This window comes from Diadema antillarum, unplaced genomic scaffold (genome assembly GCF_040938485.1).
Source record: "Diadema antillarum isolate AM-2024a unplaced genomic scaffold, OU_Dant_1.0 seq00001051_RagTag, whole genome shotgun sequence".
In the NCBI taxonomy this organism is placed as follows: Eukaryota; Metazoa; Echinodermata; class Echinoidea; order Diadematoida; family Diadematidae; genus Diadema; species Diadema antillarum.
Genome location: NW_027271881.1, coordinates 617246 through 635574, shown reverse-complemented (window position 1 = coordinate 635574; position 18329 = coordinate 617246). Strand labels below are relative to the sequence as shown.

General features: G+C 41.5%; 1 protein-coding gene across 1 annotated transcript in view; it reads right to left on the bottom strand.

Moving 5' to 3' along the window:
• Positions 1-18329, bottom strand: part of LOC139743127 (uncharacterized) — a 104164-nt gene that overhangs the window by 71491 nt on the left and 14344 nt on the right. The gene's annotated exons all lie outside the window — the stretch shown is intronic.

Here is an 18329-nt window from a genome sequence, read left to right as displayed (position 1 = left end):
AAAAGAAAAGGTCTTAACTTAAGTCTTTCAAGGAAACAAAAAGTAAATGAAAATAGTCAGTGGCACAAGGTTTGTGGATAGTCTAAAATCTACGCGTGAAAAAAAGAAAAAAAATAGAACAATGTGTCATCACAATATAGGCGCACAATACAAGGTATCTAATAACACGGTGAATCTTTCATCAAGTGTTCACCTTGGTGTGGTTTTGTATCTGTTTACGGCCGATAGCTTTGTGATGCACCTGACGATGTGAAATCAGTTCATCTGGATGAATCACTAACAAACACTCCTTTTCCTTTTTAAATGAAAAACAAATCTCTTTTCCCTGAAATGATGTCAAATCAAGAGAACCACTTTTATCTTGTTTATCGCGAAGTTCTGAATCCATGTTTCCTCTTCAGCTATCATCCGTCCTGCCCTACCTCTCCTAGCCTTTTAACAAGGCCCTCTCGCTGTTATTATGATAGCTATAAACAGGCAAGTGAAGCGAGCCCAGCCGAGCGCGACAGCGCACCTCGCGTTGTCGCGCTCGAGTGGGCTCGCTTCGTTCGCCCCCATTCGCTCACCACCATGCATACAACGAGAGGGCCTTGGCAAAAGGCTATACCTCTTCTCCTCCATTCCCTTCTTCTCTCGTTCTTGTTGCTTCCTCTCTAGAACTATTTATTCATTCGACATTTTGGGCTTCACCTCTCTCTTGGGACACCTTCAATAAGCACCGGGTGATCGTGACTCGGCCTTCTTTTGTCCCGCATTCAGGTGTTGTTGGTATGATTATTAACGTGGCCACAACCTTTGGCACTTAGAGGAAACCGGGCTTCCTTCTCTGGACTCGCACGTGAACCGGGTCACGATTCACGAGCTGAAGGGCGAAGTATATAATATGTGGGACACCGTCATATGAAGCACCTAAATCGGTCGCAAAGGGATAAGTCGCATCACCAGCTCAGACGCCACGAGGTACATGAATTCCGGGCATGGAACACACGAATTCATGAATCAATACGGCGATTGAGGCTCAGCATCCAAGCCAGTGATTTGTACATAGTATTCGAGCCGTTGGGATGCTTTCAGGCTTAAAACTAAGCCATCGATCACGGCAATGTTTCGTGAATTTAACTGGGGCATTTGGTTCCGAACACAATTTCAATTAGTAAAAGAAAGACGGACATCACACGTGTAAATACAGAGGGATGGCTAAAATCACTCTGTGATTTTAAATTTGACTTCACATATCGGTTTTGCGTGTCACCATGACAACTCGCGAGTCATCCCAATACACTATTCTGGATGTTTGCCCGAAATGCTGGCATGGTTTTTGAAAACAACTCAGTTTGTTGATCGTCTGCTCTTGTTATTGACATTATGCGCGTTGTTGTGCATTTTTTGGTTTCACAATTTTTAGATAAGCTATTTACATTAACAAAGCGAATTTTATCAAATTGATTGGTAAATAGAATATAGCAAAGCAACGTGCAAATCAATCATGGATGTGGATATATTTATTCAACACTACCTACAAAATTATGTCAAAAATGACAAAGAACTTATCCTTTTTACTCAAGATATGGGATGCTAAGGAGGATTACAACATTGAATGTACATGTTTAGTCTGTAAATGAATATGAGTTCCCCCCCCCCCAAAAAAAAAAAAAAAAAAAAAAAAAAACGATATTGAGAGTGTTTTGAAGTCCTAACCCAGCCCATCGCGTTAATTTGAATGCGCAAATTTTGAAATTCATGCTCAAACACGAAATCGAATGTTTACATCCGCATTTGAACTTCGAAAGCACTTAACGTGAAATCGTTTGACCAAAGTCACTCCACCGCTTCTTCCGGTTACAGCTCGTTATTCCAAAGGTTCATTGTTCGGAATTTCATTTTCGGATTAACCAATCTTCGGAATAACGAATCTTCGGAATAACGCCACAAATTTTCGGATTCACGAACCCTTTTTCATTTTCGGATTAACGAACCTGTAGGTATAGGGAATTTGCGTGTTTCGGATTAACGACCCTTCAGAATAACGAACCTTCGGAACAGCGAACCTTCGGAATAACGAACATCACCCCTTCAGGTTTCAAACATACGAATTTGAATGCACATAAAATGAAAATGGATGACAATTTTATGAAATTGGCCGCGAAAACCTACACAATAACCCGAAATACGAAATCAAGTAGGAAGAATCATGCAGATTTTATATCCTTGCTGTCGATATCCCCCTGCAAGGTTTATTTGTGTGTGTGTGTGTGTGTGTGTGTGTGTGTGTGTGTGTGTGTGTGTGTTCCCATTTGAATTGGTACAGGAATGAGTCAAAAGAATTCTGAGAAGCAACGTATCACAAAGAGGCCAACGTCATGGTCTCGTAATATGAAGGGATTTACATGCAACAGAACTCTGTGTACCGAAAGATCTCGAGATAATCGCTAAGAATAAATCCTGAGGATGAATTAATGAAATCGACTATCAAAGATCAGGGGTACCAATAGATTTACTTGATTTCTTTGAATGCTAGACATCCCCGTATTAGTGTACGACGAAACATATCAATGTTATTTATCAAGTGTTAACATGAGCTAGCAAAGGATCATATACGACGCTCTAATGAGTTATCGATTCAATTTACAGGTTGGTCGACCTCACTTCGAGATTTCCCACGATATTCTGCTACTCGCATATTAAAGTCGAACGCTCCTCTCCATGCAGCCATGCATGCGAGTGTGCATTAACAAGCATTAATCCTAAACATCACCGACTACATGGAATAAACTGGACTCAGCATTTTCTTTCCATGACATACGGCTTTAAGGATAGTGCCAGCCCAACCGATGTGGCATGATGCACTTAGATTTGACAGCGCTGCTCTTTTAAAATCTCTGACAGCAATTTCCCTGGGTCACTATCCTCCGGAAATGTCTTCTTCATCAGCTCCCCTTCCCCCCCCCCCCCCCCCCTCATCATCCTAGACCGTCGGTCAAACTGGTCGTCGCTTCTCCCCCCCCCCTACTTTTCAAAAGGATATCTATTGAAGAAAAAAGGGCGAGGATTTCTTGTAGCGCCAGGCAGGTGCCGCATACTATTCCCCTCTGTGATTCCATGGCATGACATAAGGGATCTCAGCATCATCCGCTACATCCTACATCCTTAAAGCTACACTCTCGTAAATCGGCGTGTACTAGTATTCATCGCAGGGCGGACGGCGTGTCAGGCTGTCAAATCAGGCCGATGCGTAGCCTTCGCGACTTGGGCCTTTAAAGGAATTACTTTAGTGTATGCCTTCAGGAGTTATCTTACGTCATATCCTTGAGTTACTTCTCAAAACGACAAGTCAGGATATCATAATTTTTTCATAACCGGAAGTAGCTGAACTGTTTGACCGCTCAAAGTGGAAACGTGTTGAATTCCTCAACTGACACCATTCATTTACTTTCGTATGATATACATTGTAAAGGTAATTGTACTGTTCAGAAACTACGTATACTTTCATAACATGATTACCTCAACCCTGATCGCACTAAGTTAACATCTACCTACGATAGTTACAGTTGGCTACCTACGAATTGTTCGTTAAGTTTAAGGAAATACAATGCATATCCAGGGGAATATGACTTAATCTTTGAACGGCTGAAGCATTTTTTCATTCATTTTGTATCTATGTGGTTTTGAGTGTAGCCTACACGTTGTGAACTAGTGTGTGTATGGTTTGTGTAGGACTTTGATTGTGCGTTCCCATACATGTTGATCGCATTTATACGCTCAACATCGTCAGCATACACAAAATGTTATGCGCGTTTATGCGATTGTACTGATCGAGTGCTACATCGAATGAATTCTAGTTCAATATGGACAAAGCATATCGATGGAACGTGCGGTAATATGTTTTTGTGTCACATCAATACTATGTACCAATATGGCAAGTGACGGTTTTGTGGTGTGTACTAAGAACCATATAGTCTAGTTTATCGAATGGGTTTTTAGCTCCACATATATAGATGACAGTAAATACACTTGAGAGACGCCAATTCGATCTTTAAGAGGCGAGTCCGAGAAGTGCTGATCGCAGGCAGTATGCCTGGCTCCAAGATCGGGTTCAATATCAGGACATTGTGTAATATAACGCACTCGAGAAACCGTATCCTTGCGTACTTTTCATTCACTCCAAGCAATCGATACCCAGGCCATTCCCAGCCCTGTTTGACTTCTTCCATCGTCATTCTGGGCAAACTTCCTAAAAGCGGGACACAAACCTGACATCATTAAAATCATGGTCAATTCTGCGGCAATAAATAGGCACTGCGAGAGGGAAATTCGTGTATAATGTGTACTGTCCTGACACGGCAGACGGACATCTCGTATAATGCAGGCCAGTCGCTTGGGTCTGGCAAAATCTCTTCCTCTAATAACAACTTATACTCAAAGCCAGATTCCTTCAAAGTTAAGTGATATTTCAGATAGCGCTGATGTTATACAGCACAAAGTAACACAAAGCGAACTGTAAGGTTATGGAGCGCCGGGTAGTTATACAAGCAACGGCTAATGTCAATACGCATATAAAGATGAATTTGATTTCTAGCAACTCGTCGGTTTCGATATAATAATATGGGAGGCAAATACTTGTGACAATATTGTCAAACGGTATAGATTCCTTGCAAATTGAAACTAGTAGAAAACTACGATGACTATATCCGGGTTGAATCATGCTTACAACTTTAATGTCATACATATCAGAATTACTTGCGATTTTCACGAAGCTGTAAGAACAATGCATGTCATGGATACGAGAAGGGTTAAATCTGAACGGGCCATAGTACCTGAAGGCACCAAGACCAGCTCGCAAACAGGTGGCGATGCGATATCAAGAGTCTTTTAGAACGTCGATGCACGTGTCATGAATATTTTCTATCCAATCGGTCTACGATGTGCCATGCGATGTCTACTTCTTTAAGGGGGGGGGGGCATTCTTTACTTTGATAAAGTGTCGATTTAGTGGGGCCAGCTTTTGTTTTTTTCACGTTTTCATAAAGACCTGATCTAACCGTTTCGTTTATTTGTTTTTTGTTTGTTCGTTTGTTTATCTAATTCATTATTAAACCTCTGGCACTGTGGCAGTAGGGAAAATGTATAACGGCTCATAATAAAAGTATACACCCTTATAAGGTTTCTAGAATGCTGAGTACACAACGGAACGTAACAGTGCATATTTGAATACTAAAGTTAATACAGTACGACTTTCGAGATTGTTCAGTTTTCAATTCGTGTGAAACATAGATAGTAAAGACAACAATGCTCCTTGCAACAAATAATTATAGCTGAATGCAGTTAATTCGCAGCCTTCTAAAAAACACAGAAAACTGTTAGTTATGTTCTTTTACAGCACAATTGCATAGTTTGGAGCTTGTCTGCTTGCCAGGATCCAAATAAGACTAAACAAACACAATCATCACAACGTCGCAAGAGATGTTTCCGCTTGTATAGCCCCCAATAATCAGCTTGTTTTGACCTTTAAGCTTTCTCTGACTGTGTTAAAAAACTCACGCTGCATCATGCTTTGGTAGGATATTATAGTTCTGTCATCATTACGATCCATAAAAGAATACAATTCTCTACTGTGAAAACAACAAAACTGAATTTAGCCATGATACGTGCAGTGTATCTTGCATGACGAGAATCGTTAGTGATCCATGGAAAGTTAAGGAAATGAAATGAGTCACATTTTACTTCATAGAATTTCATCGTCCTCTCACTCCCTCGCGTATGGGTTTTTACGTGATGTTTTACTCAAAAAGGGATTTTGACAATTCGAGGAAACATGCCCAGTGCTAACTCGCCTCTACGCGCGACGCAGCAACGAAGCAGAACCATCCATCAATTGCCGCTGATTTGATAGATCCCTTTGCAGCGCTCCAAATGGCGCCTTAACCGAGGGCAGTTGGGACCAATTGGAGGTTATTGGCAGGCAAGTTGCCCCGGGGCGGGTGTCATCAAGAATTCACCAGTCATCGCCAAAGCTGCGCAAAGAATAACAAACATGTCCTCCTGGCATGGTGTTTTCCCGCGATCGCTTGATCGAGATGAACTCCTCTCGCGTCCCCCCTCGCTCCCGGACGTGTGCGGAAGGTGCTGGAATATATAGTCTGTATTCCGCAAACCTTTAACATCTCCGTACACAATTGCACGGAGCAATTACTTACACCGAGTGGCATTAGTGTCAAAGACTGTTCTGCTGGATGAGTTGTTGTGACCAAAAATACTAGTAATCCCTTATAACTTTGATACTCCCTCTGTGAGCTCACTTTGAGAATGCTTGCACCCCCCCCCCCCCCCCCATCCATCGCATGTACATTTCTTTCTTCTTCTTCTTCTTTTTTTAAACTCCTTAATCGTGTACAGAGTAATAATCGGCCAGTCCATTAACTTACAAAAAAAAAAAGGCCCGGGGATTCCCCCCTGAAGAGATTAGTCTCGTTTTCATTCGTTCATTACAAGGTGATAGATCCTGGGCTACCGGAGGGACAATGGAGAGAGAGAGGGAGAAAAAGAAAGAAAGGGAGAGAGAGAAGAGCAGGTGGCTGCGTGATGGACACAAAATGCAGTGTTGGCCCACTATAGCTGACAGGTGGCCGTATTGTGTATGGTCGGTGAGATGGATGCCCCACATAATATCCGTGGTAAAAAGTATTCATACATTAGGGATTGGAGCCTTCCAGTGACAACTGAATGGGGTTGTTTCTACAGAACTGATGAGTGACGGGAGATAGCCTCGAGTAACACCTAGCTGGCCTACATCAAGACAGGAGCAAGAGGTCAAGAGGTCAAGAGGTCGCGTAGGTTACGCAAGTGCCATGTCCTATCTTACCGCCATTTCGTCGTGATTAAGAGGCAACGAAAATTCAGTTCTTCTCATGTCAATCATTATACTTCTTATAATTTGCTGATTTATTCTGCTTTGAATTCTTCCCCATCTGTTCAGTAGGAGAGCTATACTTTAATTGGAAAATATCTTATCGTGATTAAAATCCAGCCGTACAAAAGTAAAAGAAGCGTTGTCATAAAGAAGGTCTAGAATATGTTCTCTTTTCCCGACGAATAGCTAACAAACCTGAATTATAAAAGTTGTACTAACACTGCTTTCTTCAAAAGGGCGTAAATTGGCACAGGGTTTCATATTACCTTATGACGAAACTCCGCCCTGACATGGACTGGACACTAGTATAGCACAATCTCTGAGTGTTATACACAATGTCCTCAGTACATCGACATCTTTAGTAGATCAAACAATTATTGTGATTAAGAAATCAAATCTTGTCAGTTTTCTCGTTTTGTTTATAATCTGATTTTTTTTAGTATGAAACGACCTACTTGATCTTTCGCTCCAATCTATTACACTTTACAGTTTGTATTTCTGTGGTTGATTACGAATAAATCAGTTATAAGGGAGGAAGGTGCTGCATGCAAACATGAGCAGTTAAAATGCAGCGCGCGACAGGTGAATAAAAATATCATTGCGAAGTCTTTTTCTTCGAGGTTACTCATTACACAATCGTTAAAATCCAAGGGCAATTGAAGCACTTGCTTCTTCAACAGCAAAGGAACAAAATAGCAACCTGACATTATTTTGGTGACCATAACTTTGAACCAGTAATATCCCCGTACTCAGAGAAATGCTACTACCTAGGAATTGATCATTTCAGATCTAGCTTATCCAGCATGAGCTGAATTTGATTTGATATAATATAATACGGCCATGGCAGCTCTGGAAGTCACTTGGCCGCGGTGACTGAACAATGTCTATAACTTTGCTTCAATAACATACCCGTGTTTCCAAGCGCGCCGTATAGCTGCGCAAACAATCATGCGGTAATAATGACAAAATCCATCATACCTGGGGCCCGTTGCATAAAACTCCAACCGGATTTTTTCCGGTTGAAATCACAAAATTCCGGTTGGAAGCTCCCAACCAGAGTTTTTATGCAACGGATTTTACATTCTTAGATTAGCAACCTTAGAAAATTCAGGTTGGGCAAATCCCAACCTGAATTTTCTAAGGTTGCTAAAAAAGTTTTATGCAACGGGACCCAGGTAAAGAGACGCACCGGGATCTGATTAATATGTTGTTGTTTTTGTACTCCTTGATCGGCTCTTCTGCTAGTCCTAACTGACCAACAAAGGCTCACTCGCGGGACAAGACACCGGTAAACACATCATGCGAGTTTTCAGATCGATGAAACAAGAGGAGACAATCGATGCATGGATAACATCGTATTATGCCGTTTCCACGTAAACTCGCACACGAGGATTGAAAAACTAAAAGAGAGAGAAAAAAAATTAAAAACACCCACACGATTTGCTGATGTCGGATGAAAACAAAAAAAAAATCTTGAGAACTGTGAAAAACAAGAGCTATCAATAATTTCTCATCAACACATAGGCAGACACATCATTCATTACACATAGCAGAAAAAAAAAAATAACTGGACCTTCACACATCTCCCCAGCCATGCCTACGGCTTATGAGATGTGAGAAATGCACCCTTGGCTTTCTTTCCTCTCACCATGAGTTATCCCTCACTCTCACTTTCTCTTCTGAAGGCACTTTATCTTATCAAAACTTCGTTGGTCATGTCGTTATTTCTCATCATTGTGCGCTAAACTGGTAAATGCTATTTCTCTCCGAACAAATATTCTTTCTTTCTTCTTTTTTTTTTTCATAAACTGGACGGAGACATTAATCGAGTACAAAAGTATAATTCTAATGTACCTGTCGCATGTACTTCAATTCACCACAGGTGTTCTCGTACGCTCTGTGCTATTTTGTTGTAGGTATTTTCTTTGTCTGTTGAATTCTAGTAAACTCATCTTCGCCCCGAAGGGAACGAAAAATAAACTCACGAAACATTACGTAGATCAAGCCACATCTTCGTGTAAATGTAGGCCTACTATATTTTGATGACCAGTCTTGCAATTATTCTGTAATTTAAAGAATATGTCAGTACGTTTGCAGTGGATTCCGTTGTGTGTGTGTGTGTGTGTGTGTGTGTGTGTGTGTGTGTGTTTCTTTCCAATCTTCATAACTTCAGAGCACAAACGTGGTTTAGAAATACATGTATCAACCATGTAAACAGAGACGTGCGATTGATCTGGTTTGGAAAGTTCCATGATGAAATCTACATCGTAAAGACGAAGACACACACACGCACAACACGAAAACATCAAAACGCTCTTTATTGAGTATTACGGCACTCAAATTACCATCAGCTACCGACTTGATACAATTTAGTTAGTCATATAAGTCTTTTTATCAAATTCACGCGTCTCATTTGCGAGGATCGATAGCGTTGGTAGTTGACAGCATATAGCCAAGCTATGATCACGTCGGTTTTGCTCTCATTTTTTTCCCCAATCATCTTCTCTACAAACTCTACCAAGTTGAGCAAATAGAAACTCTGGAAATCGAGTAAGAAACAGGACGGAGAGAAAGGACGGAAAGTGAGATGGAGAGGAAGAGAAAAAGAAAGAGAGATAGGATGGAGAAGGGGAGAGAGGAGAGAAAGATGTAGCGCTGATAAACGACAATATGCCTGGGAGCGCCTTCTGGTGGAGAAACACGGATCGCTGTTACGGCAGGTCATTATAATCCGGCTGTCATGAGATGATGGAGCACTGCGATCAGCATAAAACTCCCCCTCAGGTGCCTTATCATTCTCATGTAATGACGCCATCCGTCTACGTACAGACAGCAGAAAAGACCCGCGGTATTTGCATGCGAAACGCGCACGCCTTCCCTGACCCGCATGGAAACTTTAAAGATGTACTGTGCGTGCGCGTGGGACAATAACATAATACATTGTAGTACTAGTACATTATCCTCATGGCGTGTGAACTAAAAATCGTGTATACTTGTTGGTCATAATATGATAAAGGCTAAGTTGTTTATTCTAACACTTTACAAGTCAGCTAGTTCTGCGTTTAGACACTGAAATGTAAATAATTTCTCAGCAAAGGCTATATGATAGCCCGGAGATTCAGATAATCCCATCACTATCATGATGTCAAGTGCCTACTTTACGTCATTTTTCTTTTTTTTTTTTTGTTGGTTGCATTGTGAGATTCCAAAGGCAGGGAGGACTACGACACAAGTTCATCGCGGTTCACACGAACACGGCGCGCACAAAACGGAGGTTTTTAGTGTTGATGAGTTCGATAGTGTCAAGTATGTCTGACTCAATGGAATATCTTGGAGCATTTCGCTAGGCGTGATCAAATAAAATGTGACGCACGGGCATGTTCAGCCATGCACTAAAATGGCAATTCGGCAGACGACAGTCATGACAAAGCAAGCAAATGGAAGAATGAGAAGCGGGAAGTTATTCAAAACATTACACAAGTAAAGTATGACTGCATTATATCGCTACGATATTCTGGACGCTTTATATATGAGGCCTGGAAAAAAAAAAAAATTGTTCACATTGACACAGATTTGTAATGAAGAGAATTATGATGATGATGATGATGATGATGATGATGGCGATCATGACACGGATAATAACTAAAACGATTTGCGGCTACATGTTGGACTGAACTGGGGATCCTAAACCACCCACAATAAATGCGTTCAATTCTCAGGGGAAATTCGATTTATTTCATGTTTTTGTCTTCTCAATTCGTGACAAGTGTAGTGGCAGTCTTGTCATATTTGGCATTTTGCAGAGTGTCAATATCTTTCATGCGATTTTTTCCCCTTTGCGTTAGGCGATATATTTCGGGTGAAATACGACTCGACTGGCGGGCATTCCGTGTTTCATTCTTGACAGCTGCCTCGGAGGCACAGCTCAGAGCCGATGAACGATGAGCTCGATGGAAAAAGAAGAGTCTTCATTCGAGAGCGATTTGGCTCATTCTTGCGGTATAAAGAAGTGGCCGAGATATCCGGCAAAGCGCGTATCTCAGGCCGCCAAAAACTGGCCTGCAGGGGTGCGATTAATTCCTATGTCTGTTGTCATGGTGATCGCGAATAGAAGAGGTTAGAGGACTCTGGAGAGGAATGCCTCATTGTGGCTGACATTGCTGGCGGCGATCTGGAACCCGAGCGCTCGGCTAGGATGTTCCAGCCCGGCAGTCCTCCGGGTACTATTCTGGAAGATGAGAGCTTGTTATTTCGCCCGGTTGATATAGAATGCAAGGCGTACCGAGAGACGTGAGAGCTATCGAAACATCTGTTAGGAAAACTGACCCAGCAATCAACTGCGAGATCGCGTTTCTTTTCAGGACCGATGTAGAGAGCCGTGAAGAAACTCAGTCGATAGCGGGATAGGACATGACACCGGTGGGGCTATCAGGTGAAGATATAGCGCCCGTTGCTCATGACACTTTATCACGATACGCGATGATGGAAAAGCGCATTTAAGTTGAAATGTTCTGGAAGGAGCCTCCCATACAGTCCCTCTCGAAGACGGAGAGAAGAATAAGGGAGGGAAAAAATGCTTGACGCTGTGCGGACAACTTGAGGCTCCACATGAAAGCGAATAACGTTCCTGTCAGTCTGCATCACGAAGTAATTGGTGTGAGATGAAAGAGGTATTGATTTACGCCGTGTGCGGATACGAAACCGCTCATAATTTCGACAAAAACAGCATCGAGAAAACAACCGTCATATTGGTTTGCAAAGGCGAATGGTTTCAAATGTAGCGCAAGGTTCCTCGGAGGATTAGCGGCGGAGAATTGGCGGGAGTCTGGTTTCGCCGACTTCCCCACGAGAGGGAAGCTAAGCTGGGTGAGATGGAGCGAGGGAAGGCACACGAAGAATCAGAGGCCCCCCTATAATTCGAAACCCCAAAAAGTGGTTTGAACCATCTCAAAAGATGCAGCAAAGTGAAAATCTAGAATTAGAGCGTGAAATAAAGCACTGCTTCATTCGATTCTCTCCATCCATTTCTCTCCCACCCGGCCCTCATCCCATCACGTAGCCGGAGATGGGGCAACTGATTGGGAACTCGATGCGGTTTGTAGACATCTCACGAGTCGTCGTCATTCGATGCTGGCAAACACGACACTTGAGACGAGCAAACTTTCCCGCACTCCCGCCAAGTCCGAAAAATTCAGCCGCGGTTGCACATCCATTTGTAAGCTGACACTGCGCAGTATCCAACCAACACAGCGCAGCTAGCTAGCCTGGGTGCTCGTCAAATCTCTTATGGCCATCTTCCCAGAGTCTGTCCTTAAAGAGGTATCACGGACTTGACAGGGAGTGAGGGTACAAATTTTAAAGGCGATGTTAACTCAACGGTATGCTCCACCTTCGGGGCATGGGCTTGACAGTTGCTTTCAGAATTGACTTCCTTGCAAGAGTTTTGACCCTCTGTAAACATCTCAGAGCCGTTTCCCCACACTACTTACCCCACACTGACCCATTTACAAAATAATCTTATAATGTTTGTGGTATTAAAGCTGCATTCACAATTCTTGAATATTGCCTTAAAGTTCAGAATGAATTCTATCAATATCTGCAGCATATTTTATGTACGTGTGTGTGTGTGTGTGTGTGTGTGTGTGTGTGTGTGTGTGTGTTTACTCACAAGGGAAAGAATGAGCTAGCTAATGTGAGGATTTAAAGGTTTGGTGAGCAAATCTCAATGAATACACAATAGTCACTTGATACACAATTTCGCCATACTGATATTACTAAATCAGGTCAGCGATTCTCTTTCAAAAGAAAATACATGGGAAGTCCAGACTGATATTCAGTACAGATGACAGTGAAAGTAACTTAATAGGGCTGAAATGTAGGACTGTTGTACTTGTACTTGGACGGAGTTGGGTACATCACAAAACAGCAACAATGCCTCAGCATCTGAAGAGTGATAAATAGCTCAGGCTTGAATCAAAACTACCTGAAAGCGAATCTAGGTAGGCAAGAAGAGGAAAGTAAGAATAAGGCTTAGATAGGCAAGCAGAGGGTGGGGGGGAGGGGGGGGGGGGGGAGGAGACAAGAGGGCTTGGTATCCAGCCAAGCTCACATAGCATCGAGGCCTACTTTTGGTTCGTACATCAGCACTGCCCATCCATCACCTGAGGCCCTTCAGCTGGGTGTGGTCATCTCTTCTTCCCAAACTTCCCACTCTTCTTGCAGATGCCACACTCCACCTTAGCAACCATTTCCTGTTGAAATTTGATGCAGTGCTATACAAACCTAGCCAAACCTAGCTAAGACCTTGTGGCAGTCATCTCTACTCCACCCAAGACCATCCCTCCATGATTGTTGTGATAAAATACAGAGATGACAAATTTTGTCACTTGAAGCAAATGGAAATTTTCTTCATAATTGTTTTTTTTTCTTTTAGAATACCACAAAATCAAAACAAATACAATTCAAGAGAAACATATAAATCTTTATGCCTATGTAGCTCCATGCCATAATCAAAACAAACCTTTAATGACATAACTTCTTTCTTCAAAGAAGTATAGTATACATACTAGCACACACATTCACACATGCAAACATGAAACATACATTATAATAGCTTGGATTTGTGGTGGAAGTTCATCAAACTCTCAATATAAATAAACCATAATGCTACACTACCCATGAGATTGGAGCCACCCTAATAAGAAATAATCCTATAATCAGTATTTACCACATTCACACACACACACACAAAAAAAAAAACTTTTAGTACACACACACACACACACATACACACACTAACAAACACTCAAATGAGAAGACATTTGGTGCATTTTACATGTCAGTGTGTGCCAGCATCAATACATCTTCAGTATCATCAGTGTCAACAAGGTCTAGGGTATCACTCGTGGGGGATTGTTGGTATGTGGTGTCATCGTTACAGTGCAACTGCCATGCCAGCCATTCTACCCAGACCCTAATTGATATGTTAGGAAAGGGCGACAAGCGGGGTTTGCACACAGCAAGAGGTAATGACCTCTACGTGGGCTTTGTCATCATCTTCTGATCAGACAGCCACATCAATTCTCAGGCTTGCTTCCAAGGCATGCAGAGTATGTCGACATCGGCACCCCTAGATTCCCTTACACACTGTCCTAGTCTCCTGACATCTGATGTATCAACAATAAGGTTGACCTTTCTCCCTCTCTCTCCTTTCCTTTCTCTCTCCCTCCTACCCCCCCCCCATTTTCCCTTCTGTGCCTGTCAGTTCTTTAGTCATTGCTCTCTTTTTTTTCTCTCATTGTTTTCAGTACTTTGCATGGCAACTGTTTGCCACACTGTTGTCAACGTTTCACATGATTTTCTTTGTGTGTATGAGTGTGTGCGTGTTTTTGAAGTATTTGTCTATAATAGGCAAGTAAATGCCTGTGTAATCCGCCAGAATCAGTAGTTCATTGGGCCTCCATGAACGACCTGTGAGTGGGGGAGCGTCCTGATGTCAGTGTGGCCATGAATGTGCAAATGGGCATACATATACCTGTGTATATATCACACAACAAAACAACTTCCATGTAAAAGCGTGTGAGAAAACTGTCAAGTCATGACATGGGGAAATGTTGTTGCCTGTTCTACAATGTCAGAAATTCTTGGAATCCAACTGCTGGATTTGTAGAAATTGAAGAAAAAGGGGGAAAAAATTCACGTAGCCTGACCAAGCAGGATATCGACTCAAATACACCATACCAATCACATGGGTGCAATTGTAGAGTTAGCCATGACATGGACCAAAACATACTTGGGGAAAGTTGTGTAGCTAAAGTGACATAAGCCACTTTGGTTTGTTGATGGTGTGTAATTCTAGCCTGTAATTCTATCCTGTGTTATGTTGATATGAAACACTTTGGCCACTCCTTTTGCACAACTTGGCCTGTTCCTCAGGAAACCTACTAGATCGTATCACACTTACAATAAGAAATCTGGAATTAATTGCCATCTAAATGTGCTATGTCTTACAATATCACCATTTCTATTATATCATCATTTCTTGTGTCAGTATCCCCCAACAAATAAACAAACGCAGAAATAAAAACAAAACAAATCATTTGACATGAACGTCAGTCTTGAAAGAAATTAGCACCTAGTCTACAATATTATACCCTTTAACAACCATCTACTTCCAACAAAAACAAAAAAAATCAAAGTTGAAGACAAGTGAGTGACATAATAAAATATGTTACAATGACAGAATCATTGATGTTATTCTGATAAATGGAGAACCTCAAGAATTCTGGCCTATCTGGGGAAAATTTTTGAAATAACAGCAGACTTAATGGCAACAGAACAAATACACTTTGTAATATGATCGCAGTGTCACTATCATTTGGTTTTTTTTTCGGCCTACTGGTTTAAAAGCATAGATGAGGCCTCCTCACGCGGCAGCTTTAATACACAGAATGATATTGTGAGACTTAGAAATAGTTTCCTGTAATATTTTGTGTATTGGTTTGATGTAATCAAAAACTACCAAATACTCTAATGACTGTTAGCATGTTTTTGTTCTTGTTTTCCTACATTCTCAGTTGCAATGCTTCGCTTAGTGTGAGATGCTACGCAAAAAAAAAAAAAGGAAGAGCATTGTGTAAATCTTAACTCCCCTCCCCTCTGTCATATCATTCTATCTATTCCCCCCTCTCTTCTCTTTCTCTTTTTCTCCATTCATTTCAGTATGCCACGCAGTCTAGCCTCATCATCTCCACCATTTATTTCAATCATTGTACAAATCTCCATCATGCAAATAAATCAAATGTGGTCTAACATGCCCAACGTATGGTCTCATGGGATCGTTCATCTTCAGGAACACTGCCCGCATTGCCAGTGCACTATCACTTTTTCTTTCTTTTTTTTTGAAATACTTTTCATGATGCTATTTAAGTCAACTCTATATCAATCATTTTTCACCCATCTATCATTGTGAGTAAATTAGAAACACAATACCACTGCGAAGAGCAAGGAGAAAAAGTTTATTGCGACCATACTCTGAAAGATGCGGCTGCCTCTGGATTTTGCCACCCGGGAGTGGCGACTCTTCCGAGCTGCACAAATAAACTTGTTTAGGGGAGATATAAAAGTATGAGAAAGGAACAGACAAAAAGAGATAGAGATGGAGGGGGGGGGGGGGGGGAGTGAGAGGCAGAAATCCAGCCAGCGCTCACTGCTCGCCATCAATGTACTAGTTTCGGTTTCAACCTGAGGCAATATGACTTGAGACTGACGATGATCATGAAATCAAGATATACACGAGGCAGCGAGGAAAGAGTAGAAGCCAAAGAAATGGATCGATATCAGAAACAGTATTCCGTCTGTCACATTTAATATAAACTTTTTTTCCCTGACACGGGGCACGAAGAATGCCGTTTGAGGACATTGCCTTTGGATTGGCTGGAAACAAAAGCTTGTTTCTGAAACACTAGCTGTTTATCAAATCTGTAACCTGATTTTTCCCTGGACTGATGCGCGAAAATGCTGAAACATATTCAATAACAAATTTCACAAGATCGTTCGTTGCCAGACTATATCTGGCTTGCAGCTGTTGTGGCTTTTTTGTTTTATTTCTCCCTTTTCTCAGCTTTATAACAAGAAAAGACCATGAAAGACTGAGTGGATATGACTACATGTGGCTCAATGCACATATTACTGCTAAAAAAAAAAATCTAGACGAGATTGTCATTGGATGAAATCTTACTTTGCCATAGGAGCATCAAATAGGCAGAAGAGTTGGAATTACGATTAAAAGTGCAGGTCTCCATGAAGATGGGATAAAATAGATTGTTTCTGTTTGCTAAATGACATGCAGGCCACAGATAGAAACAGATTTAACCAGGCATTCATACTTCTACCAGGTGCATGATAATGGGTGAGCAGATGGGGTCTGAGGTGTAGTCACAAGACATTGATACCTCACTACACGCCCCTCCAGCTAGCTATCGGCCGGGATCAGACTTTTAGGGACAGACTTCTGGAATTTTGTGCAGGAAAAGTGTCTTACAGTAGAATTTTGTGTAATCCTCCGTGCCCCAGTTTCTCTGCATTAATTCCTGACAAAACCTGGCAGTGCCTTTGACTGTGATAGAATGCAAATCCGGTGCCTGCATCTGTCTCCCAGTACGTACGCATTGTATCCATAATTTATCATAACACTTCTCACTTCTATCAATTTGCCTCCGGCTGTTGGCATTTCGTGAGGGTTTTTGGTTTGTTTGTTTTTTTCTATTACAATATTTGTTTCACCATTGTGAAAAGCATTGAGACAGGTGGAGTAATGAGTAGGCAAAATAACAGATCTGTTCCCGTATTTCACTGACAAGTATCTGATCATGCCTGTACGCATCTATTTCAAGAAGTGTGCAGGGGTGTTTCACATTGAAAAAAAAGTCTTATATCAGTAGCATGCATAACTACAAAATAAAACAAAGCTTGAGCATACAGGTAGTAAATAGGGAAATACAGACTGGTTGATTTATCTTATGACAAAAACAAAACTAGTGTAGCACTGGAGACAGAGGGTAAAGATTCAGAAACCATTACTCTAAGGCCCTCTGGGAAACTGGAAAAATATGGAAACTCTCATCAGTTTAAAGAAAAAATGTTTAGAAGTATGTTTCTGTATTAAAGAATATGTGGTGTTCATGTGTATGAAAATCATCCATATTCTCTACTATGATAACAGTACCTGATAATATATTCTCTGTGTAAAATTACATGAAACATGCCAAGTACAATCAAGGAAAAATTTCTTTTATCCGCAGTATTCAAAACCTTTGGCAATGAAGTGCAGGTTTCTTAGCTGAATGATGTGTGATGGAAAGATGCTACTGATTGTAAAGTACAGTGTGTGTGGTGCAAGACTACTACTATAAAAATGACAATTTGTAGTGTATACTACAGAGGATATTGAACCCCACTGATTTTGATACAGCTGTGTAACACACTCAGTCGTGGAGAAGGGGGCTGAAGGAGTAGAGTAACTCTTTCAGGCAAGTTTACAAGCAGCTGATACGGGCACTGACGGCTTAACCAGTTTGTTTCTACAAATTATCCTTAGACATATCTACGCTTGCATTACATTGTATATCATTACGTTTGAAGTATTGCCGCCACATTTACAACAGACGCACAGAGCTCTCTCCATCTTTTTAGAACTTTAGAACTCAGCTGTGCGTGGGGAACCCATAGTGCCCCTTGAAAGGAAATGACAAACAGACATTGTATCTGCACCCCTAAAAGTCTGGTGGGATTTTTTAACAGCTGGCATGCAGCTATGATTCCAAAAGGCACACAATCCAAGGTCCTCTGCTCTCGTTGGTTGCTCTTAATGTATAAACAAGCATCACAAGATTCATAAAACAGCCCCCCCCCCCAAAAAAAA